The 24,822-nt window shown below is 48.7% G+C and overlaps 1 protein-coding gene across 3 annotated transcripts in view; it reads right to left on the minus strand.

The window, feature by feature from the left end:
• The window catches only part of ZBTB7C (zinc finger and BTB domain containing 7C), a gene marked incomplete at its 5' end in the record, with an annotated part of 377,445 nt that overhangs the window by 135,048 nt on the left and 217,575 nt on the right, over window positions 1-24,822 (minus strand). For all 3 annotated transcript variants that reach the window (XM_081252548.1, XM_081252546.1, XM_081252547.1), the window contains one exon: window positions 14,712-14,773. The remainder of the gene's footprint in view (window positions 1-14,711; window positions 14,774-24,822) is intronic.

The raw sequence follows: 24,822 nt of genomic DNA on the forward strand, positions 1-24,822 counted from the left end.
GAAGAAGCTTTCGGGACGGACTTGAAGCAGCCCCCTGGTGGGAAGACGAGGCTGAAGTGGGGGCTTTCCTTCAGTACCACCATGCAGGTCATTGGGTGGCCACTTCCACGAGCCTGGCAGAGCAGGAAGAAGGGCTGGTGCGCCTCCACTCCAGGACGGTTTAGATCTCTCAGGGAGAGCTTTAGCACTGACAGGCATGGGAGGGGAAGGCCCTGAGGGTGTGAGAGGTGGGAGTGGGGACCCGCATCGGCATGCCCTCCCTCCTCAAATGTGGTCTGGGAGATTCAGCCAACCTCCTGGCCTCAATCAGCAGGAGCCCGGGGGAGAGCAGATAAGCGAGGTCTGAAGGCTGAACTCCGGCCACAGGGATGCAGACTTATGATTTTTCCCACACACTTGATTGACAGGACACAGGGGGCCACGGGGAATGGGCTTCACTGGGCCTCTTCTGATGCCGGGCAGAGGAGGGAAATGACAGACCTGGGGTCCTTTGGCAGCCCCTCCCCCAGGGCTGTGGCCTGGGGGTGGAGAGGGCAGTGGGGCAGGCTGCTCTCTCCCAGCCCTGTCTTTTGCCTCCTTCTAGCCTTTTGCTTTTCTCCCTTCAGGGTCAGCACGGTTCAGGGAGGAAACGCTTGGCAAAGCTGCTGGGAAAGCCTCTGGCACATAAGCTCCCGTGCTTTCTAGGGCTGGGGGAGGGTGGGCAGAGGGCAGAGTGGGAGTAAGCGTCCGTGTCTCTCTCGAGGCGACTTCTGGGATCACAAACGTTAACCCACCATGAGCCATTAACACACTGTGAGACCCTTGCTGGAACTTAGTTTCCATTTCTGTAAAATGGATGCCTTGAAGCTACCTCCATGGTAGCCCTTGAACAATGCCATCTTCCTCTTCCCAAGGTGTGTGAACAGTTAGTGTCCTTCAAGATTTGTTTAGTATAATTTTCTACTCCTACATTGTGATTTGAACAGTCCCAGTGTGTCAAGGGCATTAGACTAGAAACTTGATTAAGAAAGTCAGTAGATGCCCTCAAAGCACAGGAAACTCGTGCCTATTGAGCTTCCACTCCACACCAGGCCCTGTGTTGATTGTCTTATATAATTTTCACATCAACTCTTGGAAGAGACTATTATCAGCCCTGTTTCCCCCAGTTTGGCAGAATATCTTAAATTTCTTAAAGTCCTGCAGTGGCTTCCCAGAACTTGGATGAAATCCAGACTCCTCCCTTTCCAGCCCATGCCACTTTCCGATGTAGCCAGTCCCCTGATGGACAGAACATGCTACTCCTACTGGCTCAGCCAAGGCCGACAGTACCTCCCCAGCCCCATTCATTTACTTCCACTTTTCCTCAGGCCCAGTTCAAGTCCTGCTTCTCCCCAAAGAAGGGCAAGGACCAGGGGAGGCAAGTGAGGTGCCCAGGGAACAGAATTTAAGGAGGCCCTCTCTCCCAGGTGCCAGTCCCACACTTGCACCACCCTGAGAGTGAGGCCTCCTTAAATTTGCCCAGTGTGCCTCACTTGCCCCACCCTGGTCCCAGCCCTGCCCCAAGGTCCCTGAGCCCAGGCCAAAGGACCTGCCAGTCCTCTGATGCTCCCACAGCACTCCCTTGTGGGTCCCGACACTGGATTGTGCCATGAGGGCGAGGTTTGATTCCTTGCGTGAGTGCCCATCGCTGCAGGACAGGGACCACTTTTCCTCTGTCCCCATCCCGAAACCAACAGGGTGCAAGGCTTTCACACCTCCAACCTTCAAGCTGCTCCCCCTCTGCACTCTTCTGCCCTCTGCTCCATCTGCCTAGGAACTCCAATTCATCTGATAATCTATATAAAAAGGATGGTTTATCTTTGCAGTGAAATATTACATAGCCGTCAAAAATGACGTTTCCACATGGGTGTAGGGAAAGACTTTCCAACTATGACTGAAAATCCAGAGGCTATAAGAGATAGATGAATTTTACTATATAAAAATTTTTTAATTATATGGCAAACACCACACGTAAAATCAAAGGTAAATGATAAACTAGGAGAAAATATTTGCCATATATATTATAGATAAAAGTTTAATATCACTAGTATATTAAAAAACTGTTAAGAATTGAGGGACAAATAACCAAAAACCCAATAGAAAAGTGGGCAATAGAAAAATGGGCAAAAGGATGGATTACTTCAAAAGGAATATAAAAATTAGGCTTAAATATGTGAAAAAATATTCAACCTCACCATAATAAGAGAAATACAAATTAAAACTACACTGAGGGCTTCACTGGTGGCGCAGAGGTTGAGAGTCCGCCTGCCGATGCAGGGGACACAGGTTCGTGCCCTGGTCCGGGAAGATCCCACATGCCGTGGAGCGGCTGGGCCCATGAGCCATGGCCGCTGAGCCTGTGCGTCCGGAGCCTGTGCTCCACAACAGGAGAGGCCACAACAGTGAGAGGCCCGTGTACCGCAAAAAAAAAAAAAAAAAAAAAAAACTACACCGAGATACCATTTCATACTCATGAGATTGGCAAAAGTTTCAAAACTTGACAATACCTTCGTTGGCAAGGTTATGAAGAAACAGGCAGGAATGCAAACTGGTACAGTGTCATGGAGGGGTATCTGGAAATCCATGCACATTTGCTCTTTAATCCAGTAACCCCATTCCTAGAAATTTACCCTGAAGATACACTTCCAAGCATATAAAACACATGCACAAGCTTTGCAGCATTATTTATAATCACTTTATGGTCATGCGTAGGAGAGTGGTTGGATAAACTATGGTATGCATACACAGAGTACTATGCAGCTATAAAAAACAATGAGGAAGAACTCTATGAATGGTATGGAGTGTCTTCCAGGAGACTGAATGCGTAAAGCAAAGTATTTAAAAAGCATATATAATATGCTATCTTTTATGTAAAAAAGAGGGGGAAAATTTAAAACATGTATAAAAATGTGCTAGTTTTTACAAAAAGCAATAGAAGTGTAAGCATCAAACAATTAAGTTGGTTACCTACAAGAGGGGGTGGGATAGAAGGAACACAGGAGAGAGAGAGTGAGTGTTCTCTTAGTATGCCTTTTTGTATAGTTCTGACTTTTGAAAGTATGTATTAACATATTCAACCTAGGGAATTCCCTGGTGGTCCAGTGGTTAGGACTCCATGCTTCCACTGCCAGGCACACAGGTTCAATCCCTGCTCAGGGAGTGAAGATCCTGCATGCTGCACAGCACAGCCTCAAAAAAAAATTCAACCCATTAAAAAATAAAATTAAATCAATAAGAATGGGAAGGAAAAATCCCTAAAATTGAAAGAAAACTGAAAAAAAAATGAACCTAACTGTATTTCAAATAAATATTATAACCATATTGAAGAGCAGGAAAAGAAAAAAGGAAGGAAGGACTAATCCAAGTTACTTATGAACGCAGCAAAGCCGGGTTAGAGTGAGGGAGGAAGGTTTGTTGATTGTAGCAGTGTGGGTGAAGAAATTCCGACACTATTTTATTTTATTTATTTATTTTTTTAAATTTTTTTGCGGTACGCGGGCCTCTCACTGCTGTGGCCTCTCCCATTGCGGGGCACAGGCTCCAGACGCACAGGCTCAGCGGCCATGGCTCGCGGGCCCAGCCGCTCCACGGTGGCATGTGGGATCCTCCCGGACCGGGGCACGAACCCGCGTCCCCTGCATCGGCAGGTGGACTCTCAACCACTGCGCCACCAGGGAAGCAGGGAAGCCCCCTCCGACGCTATTTTAGATGTAATATAGGATTAAGCAAATGAGTGAATGTGTTGGTTTGGGGAACCTGGGTTTTCACTGTGAAAGAAAGGCATAAATTTGGTATGGAGGAAGACAAGAAGCGACCCTGTGGAGGTGGATTGGATTTGGAAGTACTGGTGTGGACTCATAATCTCTCACATATGAATATGTAAATGTATATGCATGTTTATGTGCACGTGTGTATACATGTATATGTATTATGAAAGTTATGTATATGTGTTTATACATACATGTATTTCCTCGTTCTGGCCCTTGAAGGGGCCAAGAAGCAAAGACACTCAGCAACAATGAGCATACCCAGAGCCCAGATCTTGGGCTCTAATACAATTCCCCACCAAAAGGAAGCAGCACTTCTCAGAGAAATGACTGATTTCCAGCCTAGCACCAGGCAAGTACAAGACGAGCCTGGAACCTCTTGTTATGCCAGGAAGTAAGAAAGTGCTCCATAACAGGGACGGTGGCATAGCAAAATAACACGGGATTTAGCTTAGAGGGGCTCCTATGGGTCAACTCTGGGGCAATTTAATCGCTAAAATAATTGAGTACCGTGAGGAATAATAAACTCTTGGAAAAACAGAAATTCATGAGATGTACAAATAAATACATTTTATTGCTTACAATAGTAAATGTATACTGCTTGCAATACAAATAAGTTCTACTGCTACAGTAGAATGCCAAGGGCCAACTGGTAAATATGGAGGTAATGCTGGAGCTGGAAAAGCATCGATTTGCAGCAACCATCGTGTTAACAATTGGATCAGGCAAGAGTCATCAATGGGTACTACATCTCGCGGGAAATCAACGAAGAGCAGGGTACTTAAAAGTGTCTCCCCATAGACTGCATACTAGTTATAAGGGAGAAAAAACACAATCCTCGTAGAGTGGAGAAATTGGCAATACCTTGACTGGGAGATCAAGATTAAATCACCAGTGAGGACCAGTGAGTGTCTCCTGATGTGATTGACTGAGAAGAACCCAAGGTTGTCCAGGCAGGATTCTGCCAAGAATGTATAACCTGAATCTAATGACAAGGAAACATCAGACAAACCCCAAATGAGGAACATTTAATGAAAAATAAGGGGGCATTTGTATTCTTTACAAATCTCAAAGTCCTAAAAGACAAAGAAAGGCTGTGAAAATGTCCCAGATTAAAGAAGGCCAAAGAGACATAACAACTAAATTCAACACCCGGCCCTAGACGGGATCCTCGGTGGAGAGGGATATGCCATAAAGCACATCCAAAGGTTAACTGACGAAATTGGAACACACCACGTAGAGTGGTAATTAGATAAAAGTATGCATTAATGCTACATGCATTGATCAATTAATACTATGGTTTGCTGGGGAATATGGCTATTCTTAGGAAACACATACTGAAGTATTTAGGGGTAACACCCTCAAGTGGTTCAGACAAAATGTGTGTGTGCGTGCGTGTGTGTGTGTGTGAGAAAGAGAGAACGATTAGGTAGAAAGAGACAGCACAAGTGGAGAAAGGACAGTCTCTTCAATAAGTGGTGCTGGGAAAACTGGATAGGGACATGTAAAAAGTATGAGATTAGATCACTCCCTAACACCATACACAAAAATAAGCTCAAAATGGATTAAAGACCTAAATGTAAGGCCAGACACTATAAAACTCTTAGAGGGAAACATAGGCAGAACACTCTATGACATAAATCACAGCAAGATCCTTTTGGACCCACCTCCTAGAGAAATGGAAATAAAGACAAAAATAAACACATGGGACCTAATGAAACTTAAAAGCTTTTGCACAGCAAAGGAAACCATAAACAAGACCAAAAGACAACCCTCAGAATGGGAGAAAATATTTGCAAATGAAGCAACTGACAAAGGATTAATCTCCAAAATTTATAAGCAGCTCATGCAGCTCAATAACAAAAAAACAAACAACCCAATCCAAAAATGGGCAGAAGACCTAAATAGACATTTCTCCACAGAAGATATACAGACTGCCAACAAACACATGAAAGGATGCTCAACATCTTTACTCATCAGAGAAATGCAAATCAAAACTACAATGAGATATCATCTCACACCAGTCAGAATGGCCATCATCAAAAAATCTAGAAACAATAAATGCTGGAGAGGGTGTGGAAAAAAGGGAACACTCTTGCACTGCTGGTGGGAATGTGAATTGGTACAGCCGCTATGGAGAACGGTATGGAGGTTCCTTAAAAAACTACAAATAGAACTACCATATGACCCAGCAATCCCACTACTGGGCATATACCCTGAGAAAACCATAATTCAAAAAGAGACATGTACCAAAATGTTCATAGCAGCCCTATTTACAGTAGCCCGGAGATGGAAACAACCTACGTGTCCATCATCGGATGAATGGATAAAGAAGATGTGGCACATATATACAATGGAATATTACTCAGCCATAAAAAGAAATGAAATTGAGCTATTTGTAATGAGGTGGATAGACCTAGAGTCTGTCATACAGAGTGAAGTAAGTCAGAAAGAGAAAGACAAATACTGTATGCTAACACATATATATGGAATTTAAGAAAAAAAAATGTCATGAAGAACCTAGGGGTAAGACGGGAATAAAGACAGAGACCTACTAGAGAATGGACTTGAGGATATGGGGAGGGGGAAGGGTAAGCTGTGACAAAGTGAAAGAGCGGCATGGACATATATACACTACCAAACGTAAGGTAGATAGCTAGTGGGAAGCAGCCGCATAGCACAGGGAGATCAGCTCGGTGCTTTGTGACTGCCTGGAGGGGTGGGATAGGGAGGGTGGGAGGGAGACGCAAAAGGGAGGGGATATGGAAACATATGTATATGTATAACTGATTAAATTTGTTATAAAGCAAAAAATTAAAAAAATAAAAATTAAAAAAAAAAAAGGAGACAGCACAGATGATAAAGGAAATGGGGGAAAATTTTAACAATAGATGATTCTAGAATATAAAGATGTAAGGGTCTGCTTTGTATTATTTTTATTTTTTGCAGTTTTTCTTTAATCTGAAATTATTTCCAAATAAAACAATTTTAAATGTATGTTCCAACATTTGAATGACGTTCCCGTCTCTGCAGGTGCAGACCCTCCTCTGCCAGGAGACCCCGGGCAGGCGGCCAGGCCAGGAGGCAGTTCAGAAATCAAGCCATCTGGGTTCAATGGGGCCTTGAGCCAGTGCTTTTCCTCTCTGTCTGCACTCCTCCTCTGTAGGGCCATACCCACCTCCTGGGTTGTTAGACAGTTGAAACAGGCTATGCTGGCGGGCCATGCAAAAGGCAGGATCACCGTGAGCTCTGCAGGGAGGACAGCTGAAAGCTGCCTGCAGCTCTGAGAGCCATAGTGCCCTCCCGCAGGACTGTGACCCTGGACAGGCACTGTCCCGGGCTAGCCTCTGGCGGACTGAGCCTCTGTGGTCTTGCTCCGACCCCGACCCCCACTTTTCTTCGGCTGGCATCTCCTTTGGGGCCCACTCCTGGTGGCTCTCTTGGCACCTTGCTGGAGCCCCTTCTGGTGAGGGATCACATGGCATTTCAGTGTGCATTCAGCATGGCCCCAGCTTTCCTCTCCCAGAGGAACCCACTGTGACAGTTTCGTATGTGTCAGTGAAAAGCAGGGTGGTCCCTGGAGAACAGGCTGAGGACTTTTCTGGAGGCCCTGAAATGGGCCCTAAGACCAGGTCTGCCCTGACAAGGATGCTGGGCCTCCTCCTCTGCCCCCGGCCTGCCACGTGGGCAGAGGCGCTGTGCTGCTGTCCCCCGTGGCCCCTCCAGGCTCACTCTGCACCTCTCACTTGGCTCTGTGCCCGGAGGCTGACCCCACAGACCAGAGCAATGGCCCCTTGCCCTCGGCCCTCCTTCCTGTTGGCTCAGCCAATGGAGGCCCCGGAGGAGCCTGCAGGGAGGGAGAGAGGGAGGTTGGGTGTTAATGCCTTGTCTCTCTGGCTTCCGGGGCACCTCGGGTCACAGCCCAGGCAAGGTGGTCCCCAGCACAGCACCCTCGCTCCCTCTGCTTTCAGCAGCCTCGCTCTCCTTGCCCCTTCAGCCCCAGACGTGTAACCGCTCCGCTCCCCCGTGTCAATAGCCCTGGGGCCCTGCACTGGGTCCTGTGGGTTCCCTACGTCCTGTGCTGGCCTTTGGTCTCAACTCTCTTCAGATTGCTCACTTTGAGTCTGCCACCTGCTTGCCGCCAGTCCCTGCCTCGTGCAGACACCTGTGGAGGGAGGCCAGGCCCTCCCCCATAGACATGTCAGGTGTGTGTCTGCCCTTGAGGCCCCGTTACCACGCTCAGTAAGGGGACCCACCACGAAGCTATTCATGTCGCAGAACAAAAGCAAGCGCTGCCACTTCAGCCTTCTTCTGAGGCTCACGGCTTCCCGTTCCAACTCTATTTCATTTTTTCATAAGTTACTGCTAACTGAGAAGCATTATAAGAAGGGAATTAAAAAAGAGAAAAGTTGGTGGAGGAATGCCTTTTTTGTTTGTTTGTTTGGTTAAACCTTTTGTTATTAATTCTTTAGGAGCCTGATTCAACTAGAGGAACGTGTGGCAGAAGCCGTTCTTCAAAATTAGTTCTGAGAGACACGCAGGCTCTTTATCATTCATTCTCTTAAAATCCAAATATTAGCTAATGCCTCTTGCGCCGTCAGAGCGGGCGACTCCTCTGATGCATTGTCCTGCCTGAAAGTGAAGAAGGCCTTTCATGCCGAGGCCTCTGTCAAGTCCCTCTGGTCTCCTGCTCACACCGTGACAAGCCCTGATGTGCTGTGTCAGAGACACTTGCGGGCCCAGGACAAAGGCCCAGGGCCGGGTGCACAAGGTTGCCCCTTCCTCGGCCCTACCCAGCACTAGAGCACCCCATCCCCTTGGAGCCCAGGGTGGCCTCGAGCAGAGCGGGAAGGCCCCTCCTGGTCCCAAGAGTGTGGTTTCCCATATCCAGGGCCAGAACTGATTTTGAAGGGGTGAGGGGAGTGATGACTCTGGGGCCCTGAGGCTTAGCAATCGAACTGCTTTGCATGTTTCCTTGGATTCCCCACTGCAGCCTTCATCTCTGGAAGGAGTACCACAATGCAAATGAATTCCTTTAGTCTTCCAGGAACAAACAAATCTCGATTTCGGCACTCTGAGCTCTAGAGTCACTGAGAGGTAACATGGTGGTGTTTATAATTGGGCCTGGAGGAATACAGTGAGGTTCTTAGCTCAGTGGAGGCTCATTGTCCTTGAGGGCTGTGGGTGGGACCAGAGCCCCCAGCTGATAAGAGTTGGCTAAGCAGGGTCTGTGCCTGGTGGCCTGGGTTGCAAAGTAGATGAATACAGGTCCCTCAGGGGTTCTCCTAGCTGGCTAGGACTGAGGGAGACTGCACAGGCCCAGTGCGGGCGCTGCAAAGTGTCAGAGAAGGCAGAGATTCCTGTAGACTCAGTGATCCAAGGAGGGCTTCCTGGAGGAGCTGGGCTTTGACAGATGGTTAAGCAGTGGAAAGGACAGAGGAGAGGGAAGGGCAAGGAGAACTGTGAGTGAAAAGCTCAGAGGTGGGGGTGGGAGTGAGATGGGGTGGGAAATGGTCAGAGGTAAGGCTGGAAGGACCTTGACTGCAAGCAAAAGTATGAATTCTTTCTTCCTTCCTTTTGTTTCCTTGAGCAATCTGAAATTCACTACTAATCTCCCAAGACCTATCTTGTTGATAAATGTTGATTTCCCCTGCACACCTGTTCATATTTCTGATGGAACTGTATTATAAAATCACTCCATTCGGCTGGTGATTGCCATGGTAATCAGGAACGCTCACCGGCAGGCCAGCACTCCTCTGAAAACAAGATTCTGAAGATACAGGCTTTCATTTCACTTACGATGTGCTTGGGGAGAGAGGGAGTGAAGCAGGAGTGGGGCGGGGTGTAGGGGGATGGTTTCCTTCTCTGCGGAAGTCTTGGCAGACAGCATGGCCCCCAGGGCCTGGGAGGGCTCTCCAGGAAGATGGGGGAATGGACCAGACAGAGGCCAAGTCACTGGGGGCAAGTCCTGCATACCTTGGTGCTTGCTCTACAGTGTGCGTGCAGCTGGGGACAGCTTTGCAGGATCCCAAGCCAAGAAAGGATCTGAGCTACCAGGTGCCCAAGATCAGGAACCTTGGCTAGAATTTCATTCAATGTCCCACCTCTGCCAGAGGAACCACCTTTAGGTCTCCCGGAATATTACAAAGATACCATCATCATCACTATTATTATGATTACTTCTCCCTATCACAGGGAGAAGTAGCTTAAGGCTTGGTAAAAAGCCCCAGATGTTTGAACTGTATTATTTAGTCCTGATGTAGTCTATTTTATTTATTTATTTATTTATTTTGCGGTATGCGGGCCTCTCACTGTTGTGGCCTCTCCCGCTGTGGAGCACAGGCTCCGGACGCGCAGGCTCAGCGGCCACGGCTCACAGGCCTAGCCGCTCCGGGGCATGTGGGATCTTCCCGGACCGGGGCACGAACCCGCGTCCCCTGCATCGGCAGGCAGGCTCTCAACCACTGCGCCACCAGGAAAGCCCATGTAGTCTATTTTAAATTTTCAAGACCTCCAACCAGACTGCTCGGCTTTAAATCCCAGCTCCACCCCTGACTGGCTGTGTGACCCTGGGCAAGTTACTGAAACTCTTTGCTCCTTCTCACCTGTAAAAGGCAGATAATACAAGTTTCTAATGCATAAGGTTGTTGTGAGGGTTGACTTAATACATGTAGCATCGTTATAACATGCCTGTCTTAGAGTAAGCACTCAAAAATGCCTGGGATATTGCAGAGCCTCCCCTCTCAGTGGACGGGGAACAGGGAAGACTGAGAGTGCAGCTGGTATCCTGGACTTTGCCCAAACATCGCCTCACCTCCTTCTCCTGACACCTCCGTGTAACCCTCTCTGAACAGTAGGCAGGCTGGAACCCCAAAGCCCCATCTGCGTGGTGACAGTGGTGGATCTGGGCTGGAACCCAGGACCCCTGCCTCCTTGCCCACAGCTCTTTCATTTTCCTTCCCAAAGATGTTGCTTTTCTAGCCTCCAGCTGTTCACCCCAAACTAGGACCCAGTCACCCCCTTACTCTGACTGCAGTCCTGGGAAGCTAAGGCCTAGTGAACAGAGGATGCTAGAACAGTCACATCCTAAAAGTCTACATCCTAAAACATCTCCAGCTTTCAGTCACTCCTGTAATTGCCCATACATGTTAGATGTTGCCTAGTGAAAAACTACCACCATAGTCATACCAGTAGTTGCATATATTGCTCTCACTGTTCTAGGCTTTACACTACCTTCTCCATTTAATATAATAATATGTGTCATCAATGGAATTATTTTACATTGCACCAGACATCATATAAGACAAATCAGCCCAGGAGATGCGGGCTCTGCCTTATAGAACTCGCCCCAGCAGCAGCTCACAGGCCATTATTCTGGGCCCTGCAAACTCTGTACTGTGATAAGGAAACTCCACCAATTTGATCCTTTATCTGGTTGCAGGTTGAGGAAAGATGTTATTTCAATCAAGATAATGATTCTATTTCTTGGACGGAAATGAGGTTTTTTTTTATTGCCTTGTGGGTGTGCCACCAAGATCTGTCTTGGGGCTTGAACAGGTCCCGCACAAGTTAGAGGGTCTTCTTGCGACCCGAGAGAGAATGTAAACACAGTGGAGAGTGGAAAAGAGGAAAACATACACGCCAGGCCTATGAGATGACAAAATAAGTTCTCCTTGGACATTTATAGGCATTAGACAAAACCTGTGGAACCAAAATTCGGAAGATAAGTGTGCAGTGTGAGCCCGATAGCCTGCATTTTAAGCGAGGTAAATGGCCTATAAAGGTAATAATGATAACGAAGCCACATAAACCAGACGCAGCTACGACAGCAACTTAAAAGTCTTCTAAACCTGCCCGTCACGTAGGGTAGACTTCATTCGTAACTTTGCTGACAGACTGCTCTTTCAACACCTCCTAGGACAGGGAGCTCACCAACAAAGGAGCCCACGCCATCGCTGACCAGCTCCTATGTTGAGAGGGTATCTCCAAATTACACAGTGAAGTCATTTCATAAAAGGAAACCACAGTGAGAATTCACAAGGTGCTGACACTGCAGTAGATCTAAACACACTTTGGAAACAATACACATTTCAGTGAGCTATCAAACGATACGCAAATGACATTAGATGATAAATGCAGTGAGACGGCAATGATTTGAATTAGTGAATTTCATGAAATTTTAAATTATTTAAAATATTTGGAAATTTCAAGGACTGTAGCACAGCACCTCAAGCTCTTTTATAGGTGATTTGCTTTAATGAGGAAATAATAATAATTTGCTATTCTTATATCAATTGTTTATATAGTAACTCTAAGGAGTTTGGAAATGTTTGTAAAGGTTTTATGCCTTTTGAACATTCCACTGAGAGCTGACTTGGTGAACTGCTCTCTCTCCAAATAAAAGGTACATTTCAGCTCAACCCGTTCTGGAATAGACCCAGTCTTACTGATTGATTCTTGAGGACCAAGTAGGTGGTGTCTTACTGTACTGCAATCAGACTCACCAAAACTTTGAAATCTAAACCACACCATTGTCAATATGTGTAGACTATCATCGCCAAGTAACCCCAAATCTGGGTAATATTGGTTGTCACCAGGGGAGGAGCTGGACTGCTTGCAGACAGAGGTGGGAAGGAGATTTTTCACAGTATACTTTTTGGTACTTTTGCATGTAGGGCCATGGAACTGTATTACCTATTAAGAATAAAATTATACTTTTAAAAAGCACATAGTTATTTCAGTGAAGACAGACTTTGACACCGTTGATTTCTATTTTAATGCCTATACTCTTAAAATGCAATGAAAATTACTGCCAGGTTAGGTGAAAACTACCTTTGGCTGTCTTCACAGCACTGATGCTCATGGCAGGGTAGTGAATGTGACCAATGCCCCACTCAGACCCTTTTTCCTGCTGGGCACCCAGCCAAGGAGAGACTTGCCTTGACACATCTTTGCTCAGCTCCTCCTTCCTGACCCTGCTTCCCTCTCCCTTACAAGCTTTCCCTCATGCTCTCTTTTGCTACATCATGTGCACCTGAATCCTTGTCTCAGGCTCTGCTTCTAGGGAACCCAACCTAAGTCAGTCAACAATGGCTCCAAATGCAGCCCTCCTGCATCTTTCCAGAGGATTGTCCCTGGTGATAGAAGCACACGTGAGCCTTTGTCTTTGAGGGCAGAACCATGACCATTTTCCTGCCCAGTCAAAACCACCCGTCTGATATCATATATCCCATGAAAGGCTGCACAGCAAAACGGTGACCATCCACAACAGAGTTCCCACAGCCAGACCCGGTGGGACCGCACAGCACTCTCCTTCCCCAGGACAAATGAGCAGGAGGCAGGGGCGGACCCAGAAGGCCTGCTCCACAGTCAGACATCCAGTGACGTGCAGTGGAAAGTCAGCATGAACATCAGCTCTACCAGCTGAGCAAACTCCAACAAAATATTTAACTACTCCGAGCTTCAGCTTCCTCATCTGCAAAATGGCACTACCTGACGGAGGCTTTGTGAAGTTCAGATGAGGCAATACTCTCAAGTGTGCTGCAAACTGGCAAGGCTACATAAATACTGGATGTTGTTCTTGACATTTAGAACAAGCAAGCTCTTCCTGCTTGCTTGGAACTAGTAATTAATTAACCTTTGTTAAATAAATAAACCCCAGCTGCTCCTCATCCTGGGCATAGTGCCTAGAGCTCCCTGTGTGAAAAGCAGCTCCAGGGAAAAGCAAGTGGACATGGGGAGCACTGTCCTGGTGACTGTCCACCTGGAGCTTAGGGTATGTCCCCATCACTGATCTCAAGATCCTTAGTTGCAGCTGTCTGGAGAAGGATGTATCTCTCCCTGTCTCTCTCTCTCTTTCTCTCACTGAGATACAAGGAGTATGCCCAATGTGAATTTCCTGTAATCTATCCAGTGTATATATTAATCTCAAATACAACCTCAAACTTGTTGAAAAATCCATATGGCCATTTTCACATAATGAGTCATAAACTGGCAGAAACTTAATTTTACTTACATAGATGAGGGACACTTTACTCCATCGTGATTCTTTGTGGAATTCATGAAGCCATTTCAAGCCCTGTACCATCTGGCCCTGCCCAGTGTCACCAGTGTTTCCTCCCCTCCCTCATTAGACCCATGTCTATGACATCCTCCATGTGAGCCATTGTGTGTTCCCATCCTGGCACCTGTGCCTTGTTCTTTTCCCCCTGGAACAGCCTCCCTCCTCCATCAGCCCAGCTCATGTCTCTCTTTCCCCAGGAAGCCTTCCCTAACCACTCTCATCACCAGCATTTCTGCCTGTGCAGTATGGGCCAGAGCAGGACGTATGCCCTCTCATAAGGTTCTTTCATGGTCTCATGTGCAGATGTCTTCTCTTCCCACACTGGACTGACAGCTCCTCCAAAACAGAGCCTGAACCTGCTGCTTCTTTTGTAGTGCCAGGTGCCTGGTGAATTAATAATATTCTCAGATTGAGTAATGAATTGGGTCATATGATTGCTCTTAGTTTAACACACTGTTAAATGGCCTATATGAGAATTTACTGTTCTAAGTAAGGTCACCCTAGCAGCAAACCTGGAATTGTACAAACTGTCTGTGGTCCCAGGGTTAAAAAAAAAAGCGCACATCATCCTCATACCAGAGGAGTCCTGCTTTCCTCGCACACCAATCAACCACAAGGGAGCGACTCTCTTTCGTGAGCCAGTGGGTGCACCCTCCACTCAGAGGGCAGAGCCAGGGTTCAAACCATGCACCTTCACAGCCTTACACCCCTGGGTCCAGCCCCACCCAGCCAGAGGCACCTTCCAGAAGAACCAAAAGCCCGACTCCATCAAGGTCATGCTCCCTGCCCCAAACAGGGGAACCCACCCACTTCCCAGGAACATTGTCAAACCACAGACCTAAGAAAGCAAAATTCAGACTCACAAGCAACGACGCCTTCTTCTTAAATTTCAGGCCAGCAGTTTTTCTGCAAACCTGCTCATTTCCTGCAAAGAGAAGAAAGGGATGGAGAAACATATTAGCATCTGCTCTGGGTATCCTTCAGCTGTTTCGTGGCCGACCTCTGTCTTCTGCACTTTCTCTGCATTCTCACTCCCAGCAGCACTCTCCCCTCCCAAGAACAACCTGTGCTAGTTGGGGGGGGGCGTCCCTGGCAAGATCCCCCCTCCTCCGGGTTCAGCCCACGTCGCCTCCCTCCCCCTCCCCGGCGCCATGCCAGTCTCAGATTGACCACTGCCTCCAATTCCCTGAAGGCGCTGGGCTTCTTCCCACTCCGGAGCGAGGCCTCCTCTTCTGTAGCATGGGGTTGCCTAGCAACGCTGCGCGCCAGCTCAGAAGGCCCTCCTAAATTGGACCTCACAGCACAGGGCATCTCCTTGTACAGCTGCCTGAATCTTAACAATCTGGTTCTGAATAATAACACAATGGTAATTGCATGCATGGGCCCCAAACTACATTTAAATAATGTTCAAGAGCTGACACAAACCAACAAAGGCCAGAAAATGCATTTCGGAGGTTGACTGTGAGGCCAGGCAGGACATTCGGTGCGGGAGGGAGTTGGCATCAAAGACTTGAGTTAATGACAATGCCAACCTGAACTGTGAGTCCTCCTGCCTTTCTGCCTGAGCATGCCATCACTTTAATGTGTTTTAGGTGAGTATGGGATCTGTAGAGCCAATTAATGTCCAGAGGTAGGGATGCTTCAAGACAGGATGCCCCTTAGTTCTTCAGCAGCGTATGGAGATTTTTGGAGGGGGTGGGGGTGGTGAGGATACAGGACGAGAAGGGAGAACTCTGCCTGAGTGATTTCCCTTGGGTTTTACAATCGTGGCTAAATACATTTTAGGAGGTAAGAGAAAGAACCTACCAAGCAAGAGTGCAAAGCACTTGCTACCTCAGCGAGAGACAAATTCAACGTGACTGATGTGTTTCAGGATAAGAAGTGAAGGCAAAGAGGCCTTGACACTGGCTAGCACGCAGACTGAAGCAGCTTAGCGTGGCGTGGGGAGAGGCCACGGGCACACAGAGTCCAGCCTTCAATCTGTGTCCCTGGCAGAGGGTAATGAAGAGCTCTGCTCAAGGCAGGAGAGTCTTCACATGTGGGGAGCAGCAAGCTGGCAATCTGCTCCTCGCGGAGTGATAGCAGAGAGGGCCAGTTGATCACCCCTGATAATTTGAAAGGCTGAAGCCCTTTTTTTAAAAAGCTCAAAATCGTCCTGCAAGTGACTTTAGCAGATATTCACACACCCATGTTCACAGCAGCATTACTCACAGCAGGCAGGAGATGGGAGCAACCCAAGCGTCCACGGGATGAATGGGTAAACAAAATGTGGTCTATGCATGTGATGGAATGTTATTCAGCCTTACAAAGGAAGGAGATTCTGACATATCCTACAACATGGATGAACTTGAGGACATTATGCTAAGTGAAATAAACCAGCCAGAAAAGGACAAATGCTGTATGATTCCACTTATATGGGTATCTAGGGTAGTCAGATTCATAGAGACAGAAAGTAGAATAGAGAGGTTACTGGGGGCTGGGGAGAGAGGTGGGAATGGGGAGTTCATGTTTAATTTGGGGAAGATGAAAAAGTTCTAGAGATGGATGGTGGCAATGGTTGTACAACAATGTGAATAAACTTAATGCCACTAACCTGTACACTTAAAAATGGTTAACATGGTAAGTGTTATGTTATGTATACTTTACCACAATTAAAAAAAAATCCTCCTGCAGTAACAGTACCACATACACAGGGTTTCTCTACAGGACTTTGGTCCACTTCATCTTGGAAGTCAAAATAGCCTGTGTTGTTCACAAGCTCAGACAGGGAGACTGTCACCAGGACTCAAGGGCAAACTAGGCAGTGTGACTCTGGGCCAGGGAACCCATGGCTTGTAAACATGGTGTTCGTGCAACGTAGTCACAGATGGAGGTGTCTGAGCATAAGGAACAGGGTCTTTTTTTTTTTTTTTTGCGGTACGTGGGCCTCTCACCACTGTGGCCTCTCCCGTTGCAGAGCACAGGCTCTGGACACGCAGGCTCAGTGGCCATGGCTCGCGGGCCCAGCTGCTCCGCAGCATGTGGGATCTTCCCGGACCTGGGCACGAACCCGTGTCCCCTGCATCGGCAGGCGGACTCTCAACCACTGTGCCACCAGGGAAGTCCGGAACAGGGTCTTCTTGTGACCACTTCCTGGAGTCCAAATACCATCACCCCCCGGAGTGGGGCCTCCTTCCACCCAGGAGTCCCAACCCCCATGCCCCGTGCCGGCTTCCTCCCTGAGGCACGTGGGCTCATTCTCCTCCTTGCTCCCTGACTAGAAAGCCCTTTCCTGTGGCCTCCACTTGACCTAATCCTACCCTTTCTAGTGGATCTACATCAAATTCCACCTCCTCCAACAAGCCTTCCAGAACCTCCCACCTCTGCTTTCTCCGAACGTCACACAGCAGCAATCAAGCACTTGCTTGGGAACTATTCTATACTCATGTCAGGAAGGTTTGTCTCTCCCCCCAAATCTCTGAAAGGAGCCTTGGACAGAGATTGTCACTAACATTTTTTGTCTGCCACGGGCTCTGAGCACACTGTGGGCTGCTCCCTGGAGGCTCTGGGAAGGACAACAGGCCTTGCCTCCTTTGTCAGGAAATCCGGCCCCAGCTCCCCTGCCTAGACTACATAGCATGTCTGCTGGCTGCAGAGCCCTCGAGCTAAATATTCCAGGCGGGCGTGCAAGTCCCTCCAGCCATTTATAGAGGTGTAGCTCAATGTGTGCAATAAACAATTGAGCATTTACAGATTTTATGAATTTGGAAAGGTCATTAGAGCCAACAGCTTCTCCGAGTTGGGAGTGAATGAATAGCAGGGATAATTTTTTTTTCAGTGTCCTGATTTTTTTCTTGGAACGTGCTCTAAGCCTCAAAAAATAATGGTATAAGGAAAATAAAGGGGAAAAAAAAATCCAGGCTTGCGAGACAAGGGAAGTCGACAGGAGCTCTGGACAAGACTCCTTCCCTCTCTGAGCCTTAGTCTTCTCATCTGCAAGTTGAGGGAGTGATTGCTAAGGTCACTTTCAACTTAAAAAGTAAGTAAATTGGGGGCTACCCTGGTGGCGCAGTGGTTGGGGGGTCCGCCTGCCGATGCAGGGGACGCGGGTTCGTGCCCCGGTCCGGGAGGATCCCACATGCCGCGGAGTGGCTGGGCCCGTGGGCCGTGGCCGCTGAGCCTGCGCGTCCGGAGCCTGTGCTCCGCGGCGGGAGAGGCCGCAGCGGTGAGAGGCCCGCGTGCCACAAAAAAAAAAAAAAAAAAAAAAAAAAGTAAGTAAATAAAATTATGATTCTAGGTGAGAATGTGAAGTTAGCAAATTTACAAGCTAATAGTTACCCACCCCACACCCCATCCATCCTCCCAGGTGTTGGGTACCACTTCACCTCTGGAGAGATGAGTTTCCAGTTCATGGCCCCTCAGCCAGGAAAAGGTCCTTAATGATTTCAGGTGCCTTCCCAGACCCTGACCTGGGGAGTCTCAAACCCAACAATCTGGCTGCCTTGCTGTCATTAAGGAACACTTCAGACTAATGACTTGTTTTCTTGAATCTCCAGGAATGGCTGGAAATGGGCCAAAGGGCATCATCCAGACTCCGTCTCCCCAGCCCTTGGCTCCAGGACCAGCCGGTGCTATCTGTCAAGGGCCAGGCCTCTGCAGGGCACACGCTCGTGGTTCTCCCCAAGGAGAGAAGGAAGCAGCGGTCAAGGAGCAGAGGGTTCTGGCTCCAGCCTGATGACATAGGGAGAAACGGTTGGCCCTTGACCAGGCTGTGCAATCTGACATCCCTCCCTTTCTCCATCCTCATGTCGTCTTCTCTCCTCCCCGAGTGTACAGACACTGGGAATGTGGGAGGCCCACATCTGTCTGCAAATGTGTGGCCACAAACCCCTATGCCCTTTGCTCTGATTGCTCTTAGCTTTCGGTAGCAACAGGAAGACTAACTGTGAATCGGAACTGTATGACCAACAGCCTAACACTCATATTAACTAATATTAGCATTAATATTAGTTAATATTAGCTAACATTTGCGTGATGCTTTATAGTTAAAAAAAATATTTTCCCACATACCTGTCGGGCAGGTGGGATAGATTTAACCCATTTAGTGAGCATCTGCAGTATCCCAGGGTCTGTGCTACCTGCTGGGGATGCACACATGAAAAGGTGTGGTTCCAGCCTGCAAACTCCCTCCAGGACGGTTCATAGTCAGGAAGATGGTGGCATAGGGAAGCTGACTGACCTTCTCAGAAGCATCCAGCTTTCAAGCATCCCTGCTCAAACCAAGTCCTCGGACTCAGAACCTTTTCCAGCTGTTCCTGTGAGGGCTCCGAGTTTCGTATAAAATTTAGCCTGTATGACGTCCACCAGAAGGGACCAGCCAGAGGGTAGCATGGTTTGGGGACTGTGAAAGTCTGTGCCCAGAATGAAACAGTGCCTGTGGGTTAGGCCATGTTTGGTCCTGGAAACTCCAGAGGGGCAGGTCCTGGGCTGGGTGCAGGTCAGAGCCTGCTGCACACGTGACCTTGGCCCCGTGTGGTCTTTCTGCTCATCGATAAAGACCCCTCTTCTCATCAGCCACCTTTGTAGAGATGCTGCCTTGAGAACTGACACAAATTCATGAAATCTTTTTCTTTCTTTCTTTTTTTAATCTGCACTAACCTCTCTTTTCTAGGAACTGCCATAGCAGTTACAATCAACAAGTTACACAAAATTGGTATTGTTCTTTTCAGGGTCTCTAATGGTTTTTTGAAAAAAATTAAATGCCCATGCTGGAGGAACCCGATAAATCCCTCACTTTAGAGCCAGGGCACCCAAGTCCAGCGAGGACTTGCCCCAAGTCATACCAAAGACAAGCAGAACCAGGACGTGGGTCCCAGACTCCCAGCCCGGGGCCTGAACACACTCACTTTACAGTGGTGGCAGGGGAGGTTCAGGCTGTGTCCTGCTTACCTTGGCCCCCACAGAAGCCGTCAGCAAGCACGAGTGGCTAGGCGGGAGGCTCTCTGATGCAGGATGGTGGCAGGCAGATTACAGCCTCTCCCCACCGCACACCCACCCCTGCACCCCCAAGAATGATACTGAAGGGGCCGGCTCTGGCCTCAGAGGGAGGGGCAGAGGCCATGAGAGGTGCCCTCAGGGGACAGTGAAGTCATGGTCTCTGCTGCAGGGTCTTGCAGCTCCCAGGAGGCCATAATGCCTTGTGGGTTAGATGCAGACTGGCCCTGCCGTTGACCAGCCGTGTGACCTTGGACAAATGACTTAACCTCTCTCTGCTTTAGATTTTCGCCAGCAAAATGGGCAGAATAACGGCACCGACCTCCTACCTCCCAGGGTTGAAGCAGGGATGAAATGAGAACATGGAGGGAGAAACCTGGCACAGGGCCCAGCATCTGTATGTTCTCAGGTGAGGGCGGCAAGACCAGTCTCCCTGGGAGGTCAGCTCCATGGGGGGAATGCTGACAGCTGTGCTCACTGCTAAGTCCCCAGCGCCTAGCGCTCGCGAGAGCGGCACAGGAATGAGAGTTGACTGCACTCTTGTGGAAAGTGCTGCCCAGCACCTGGTGAGGAGAGGCCTGCAGTGATGAGCCGTTACTGAGGGTGGGTCAGCTGAGGGTCTGTGGTGACCGGGAGGCAGTGGCTTCTCTTCCCAGGATCCTTCAGAGCCTGTGTTGCATAGGTTGTGGTTTGCTTTTTCCGCTGATATTAAAATCAACCAACCTGAGGTCACAAAATGGCACAGACACTTTGGAAGACAGTTTGTCTAGTGTTTGTCTAGTCTTTACGGGACTAGACATGCTCTTACCATAGGGTCCAGCAAGCACACTCAGGTATTTACCCAAGGGAGTTGAAAACCATGTCTGCACAAAAACCAGCACACAGACGTTGATGGCAACTTTATTCATAATTGCCAAGAATGGGAGCCACCAAGATGTCCTTCAGTAGGTGAATGGACAAATAAACAAATAAATAAATATCCACACGATGGAATATTATTCAGTGCTGAAAAGAAATGAGCCATCAAGTCATGAAGACATGGAGGAATCTTACATGTATATTACTAAGTGAAAGAAGCCCATCTGGAAAGGCTACATACTGTATGATTCCAACTGTATGATCTTCTGGAAGAGGCAAAACTATGGAGATAGAAAGAAGATCAGTGGTTGCCAAGGGTCAATGGAGAGGGAGGGATGAACAGGCAGAGCACAGAGGATTTTGAGGGCAGGGAAACTATTCTGTATGATACTGTAATGGTAGATACATGGCTTTACACATTTGTCAAAACCCATAAAACAGTACAACACAAATGCACTCTAATGTAAACTATGGACTTTAGTTTATAATGATGTATCAATAGATTAACAGATGCACACTACCATATATAAAACAGATAAACAACAAGGATTTACTGTATAGCACAGGGAACTATATTCAATATCTTGTAATAAACTATAATGGAACAGAATTGAAAAAAAAGTATATAGATATATACATATATGTATGTATAACCGAATCACTTTTCTGTATACCTGAAATGAACACAATGTTGTAAATCTACTATACTTCAATAAAAAAATAATGTATCAGTTCATCGATTATAACAAATGTACCACACTAATGCAAGATATTAATAATAGGAGAAACTCGGAGGGAGGGGGAGGAGAGGAGATATATGGGAATTCTCTGTACTTTCTGCTCAATTTCTCTATAAACCTAAAAGTGCCCTAAAAAATAGTCTATTAATTAAAAACAACAACTGCCCCCAAAACACAATACTCAGGGCCAATTAGTACCCAGGCCATCACTGACCCCGCTGGGTGGCCAGGTCCCATGCTGGGGACTTGGAGGAAGGTCCAGAGACCACCAGCATGATCCTTCCAACTTGAAGCACAACTGCATCCAACCAAAATGTTAGAGACCGTGTGGGAAAGCCAAGTGGGGAGGCCAGCACGACCCCCAGCTGGTGAGGCAAACAGCCGTGCACCCCAGCAACCGGAACACCTCTGGCTACGGGGCAGTGACTCAGCCATAACTCATCCTTCCCCAGCACATGGCCTGTGCCAGGCTCACCGCCACTGCCTTCCGGAGGTGGGGCAAAAAGAGACCCAGCCCATGCCTGCAAGCCAGACTCCACCCAGCCTTTTTCTGTTCCTTCCACCCCCAACACCAGATATAGCAGGTGCTCAATAAACATTTATTGAATTAAATAGTGATGATTTGTATGCCTCTTTATTTACCCACTAAAGGAAAGAATCTGATTGTATTTGCTGAATAGAATGAACAGCAGAACCACCACGCCTTGGGGGAGACCTTGTGTTTGGTCCTGAGGCCACTTTCCCAGCCCTGGGAGCACATGTCAGAGGGCTCCCAGCCCCCAGACACACCTGCACACGATGTGCTGCTCGGCCCTGAGACCCCACTACCCCACCCCGCTGGAAGGCTGAGAGATGTGTGTGTGTGTGTGTGTGTGTGTGTGTGTGTGTGTAGTCATTGCCAAGCAGCCTGAAGAGCAGAAGGGTGGCCCTCGGCCCCGGGGCCTGACTTGGGGGCATCTTCGGGAAATCCATGAACTGAGGTCCAGGCCATCACACGTAGCCCGGCAGGGCACCAGGCCAGTTTCCAGTTTGGTCTGCTTTGATTGAGAGAGAAGGAGAGAGAGAGAGAACGAGAGAGAGAGAGAGAGAGAGAGAGAGAGAGAGAGAGTGTGTGTGTTTGTCAGTGGAGAACAGTGTCTTCCAAGGCAACCAAATCCTCTTCATTGCTTTGGGGGTGATGGTCCCTTGGATGTCTGAATTTCAGTCACCTTGGCCTAGAATCTTAAAATAGCCTGAGAAGGAGAAAGGGCTGAGCCCAGAGCCAAAGCCAAAGCTGGGGCCTGGGCCTGGGAGTGGGGAGCAGAAGAGGAGCCCGTCCAAGGAACAAAGGCCTAATCTCTCTGGTCAGGCTGCCCAGCACAGGCCCGACGGCTCAGTCACACACGTTTTATTTTCTCTGGCCTCAGGGAAGTATTCCTGGGCTGAGCAAATCTGAGCAAGGGCTCCAGCAGATATTGGCCTGGAGGAGCTGAGGGGGAGGGTAATGGCTGCCCAGACCCCCACCCCCCAGCTGTCCCCTGCCCGAATCGCCAGGGTAGGAAGGGGGGAGGGCGCCCACTGAGGGGGTCCTTCCCACTGCTCTCTGGCTGGTGAGACAGGATGGTTAATGCTCACTAGAACGTGGGTGGGCACAGGGGGGTGACAAAGAATATTCGGGGTTGTAATATTGAATAACAGTTCAAATCTGGGGGAAGAAAGGTTTCCTTCCATAACATAAGAAAGTGTGGTAATAAAGCCTTCCTGTCTGCAGGGCTCATGGAGAAAGCGTCTCAGTGGCAGCGGCGTTCGTCCCCTGCAAGGGCAAGGGGAGGAAGGGGGTCTCATGGGCTTAACAAGAAGGTTCTCTGTGCCTGATTTCATCGGCGGATGGTGTTTGGGGAGATGGGCGCTGCCGACGTCGCCGGCTTGGCTGTGCTGCCCAGTGGGGCTGGGATTTTCAGGCTGGTGTGGGCACGTGTTGGGAGGGGAAACCAAAGGGCGCTGGGAGGGAGGCTCCCTCATCAGCCCTCGGAGGGACTGATGTCAGGCTGGCAATGGCGGCATTCGGAGCTCCAGACCGTGAAAACAGGAGGCAGGCCTGCTCTGCCTTCAGTGACCACAGGGTTCCCCTTGGCGGCTTTTCCTGCCTGTGTGGGTCTTGCCCTTGTCCTATTCCTGGTACCCTGAGTCCTATCCCTCACACTCCTCCCTTTATCTAAACCTGCTTTCCAGAAAGTTCTAGCTCACCCGGTGTCCAGTGTGACGGGAATCATTAGCGCCAGGTTTCCTTTCTCTCAGAGATAAAGGTGTTTCCAGCCCCCTCTCAGGTGGAAGAAAAAAAAACTGGTCCCCTGGGAAAGGGATTTATCTTGCTTTTTATTTTTAAACTCCACTGTTTACTCTGCATCCCAATGATGCGGAAGACAAATCTGCAAGTGACATACAATGACAAGTAAGACCCAGGCAGTGTGGATGGTGTAAAGGGTGTTGGGAAAGGGGACGGGCGACCCCACAGCCGAAGGGGAGAGCCTGGCCAAGGCTGCCTGCGAAGCTGTCCCCGGTGGCCCCTGCCCCTTCTCTCCCTGGGACTGCATCACTCCCCTCCATGTGGATACTACCTTTCATTGTCCAAACAAGGACACTTTTGAGAGTGAAAGGGGAATTGATCATAGTTACCTGGGGACCTCAGTCATAAAGTGGCTGCCCCAGGCCAACCAGGATGTGTCCCTGCAGCAGTGTCACCCAATCTTTGGCGCCTGGGAGAATCCAGTCAGAGCTCTTCCCTGGAACTTCCATCATATGAGTTAGGAAAGAGCTGTCTGCCTCAATCACCCAGCTTCTCCTCCCAGAAATGATCCTGAGAGAGGCCACCAGGCATATCAGGGCCCACTGGAAGCACTACTTGCATCCGTGTGAAGTGTGGAACCCGTCCTGGCTGCCCTGCGCACCTCCAGGGCTCACCCCCTCATTTCCCCTCAGACCCCCCGCCCCGCCCCGGCTGTCACCTCTTGTAAGAGGTTTGCCTGGGTGCTCCGCCTCCCGCTGCAATTTGTGTATCACGCATCCTAGTCCCTCACGCATCGCCGTCTCCCCCACCAGCTCATCAGCTCTGGAGGGAGGTGCCATCGTGTGTCATTCATCTTTGGACCCACCCATCCCTACTCCTCCCTGCCCCCTGCCTCCTGCCCCTACCCCAGTGCCTTGCTTACAGGAAGTCTCTGATTTAAACTTGTTGGAAATAACTGAGTTGAACTGAACGCCTGCAATTTTCCCTCTAGCACTGGGGACTCAGGGACAGAATCCAGTGTCCTATATAGCCCTTCAGAAGTTCATTGATTCTCCCGCATCAGATTTTCAGGACAAATACTCCCGAATCTCTACGCCCACTGCAGGAGCTTTACTGGTGAAATTTGAGCAATCATGC

Source organism: Mesoplodon bidens, assembly GCF_964165515.1.
Source record: "Mesoplodon bidens genome assembly, chromosome: 13".
Taxonomy (NCBI): Eukaryota; Metazoa; Chordata; class Mammalia; order Artiodactyla; family Ziphiidae; genus Mesoplodon; species Mesoplodon bidens.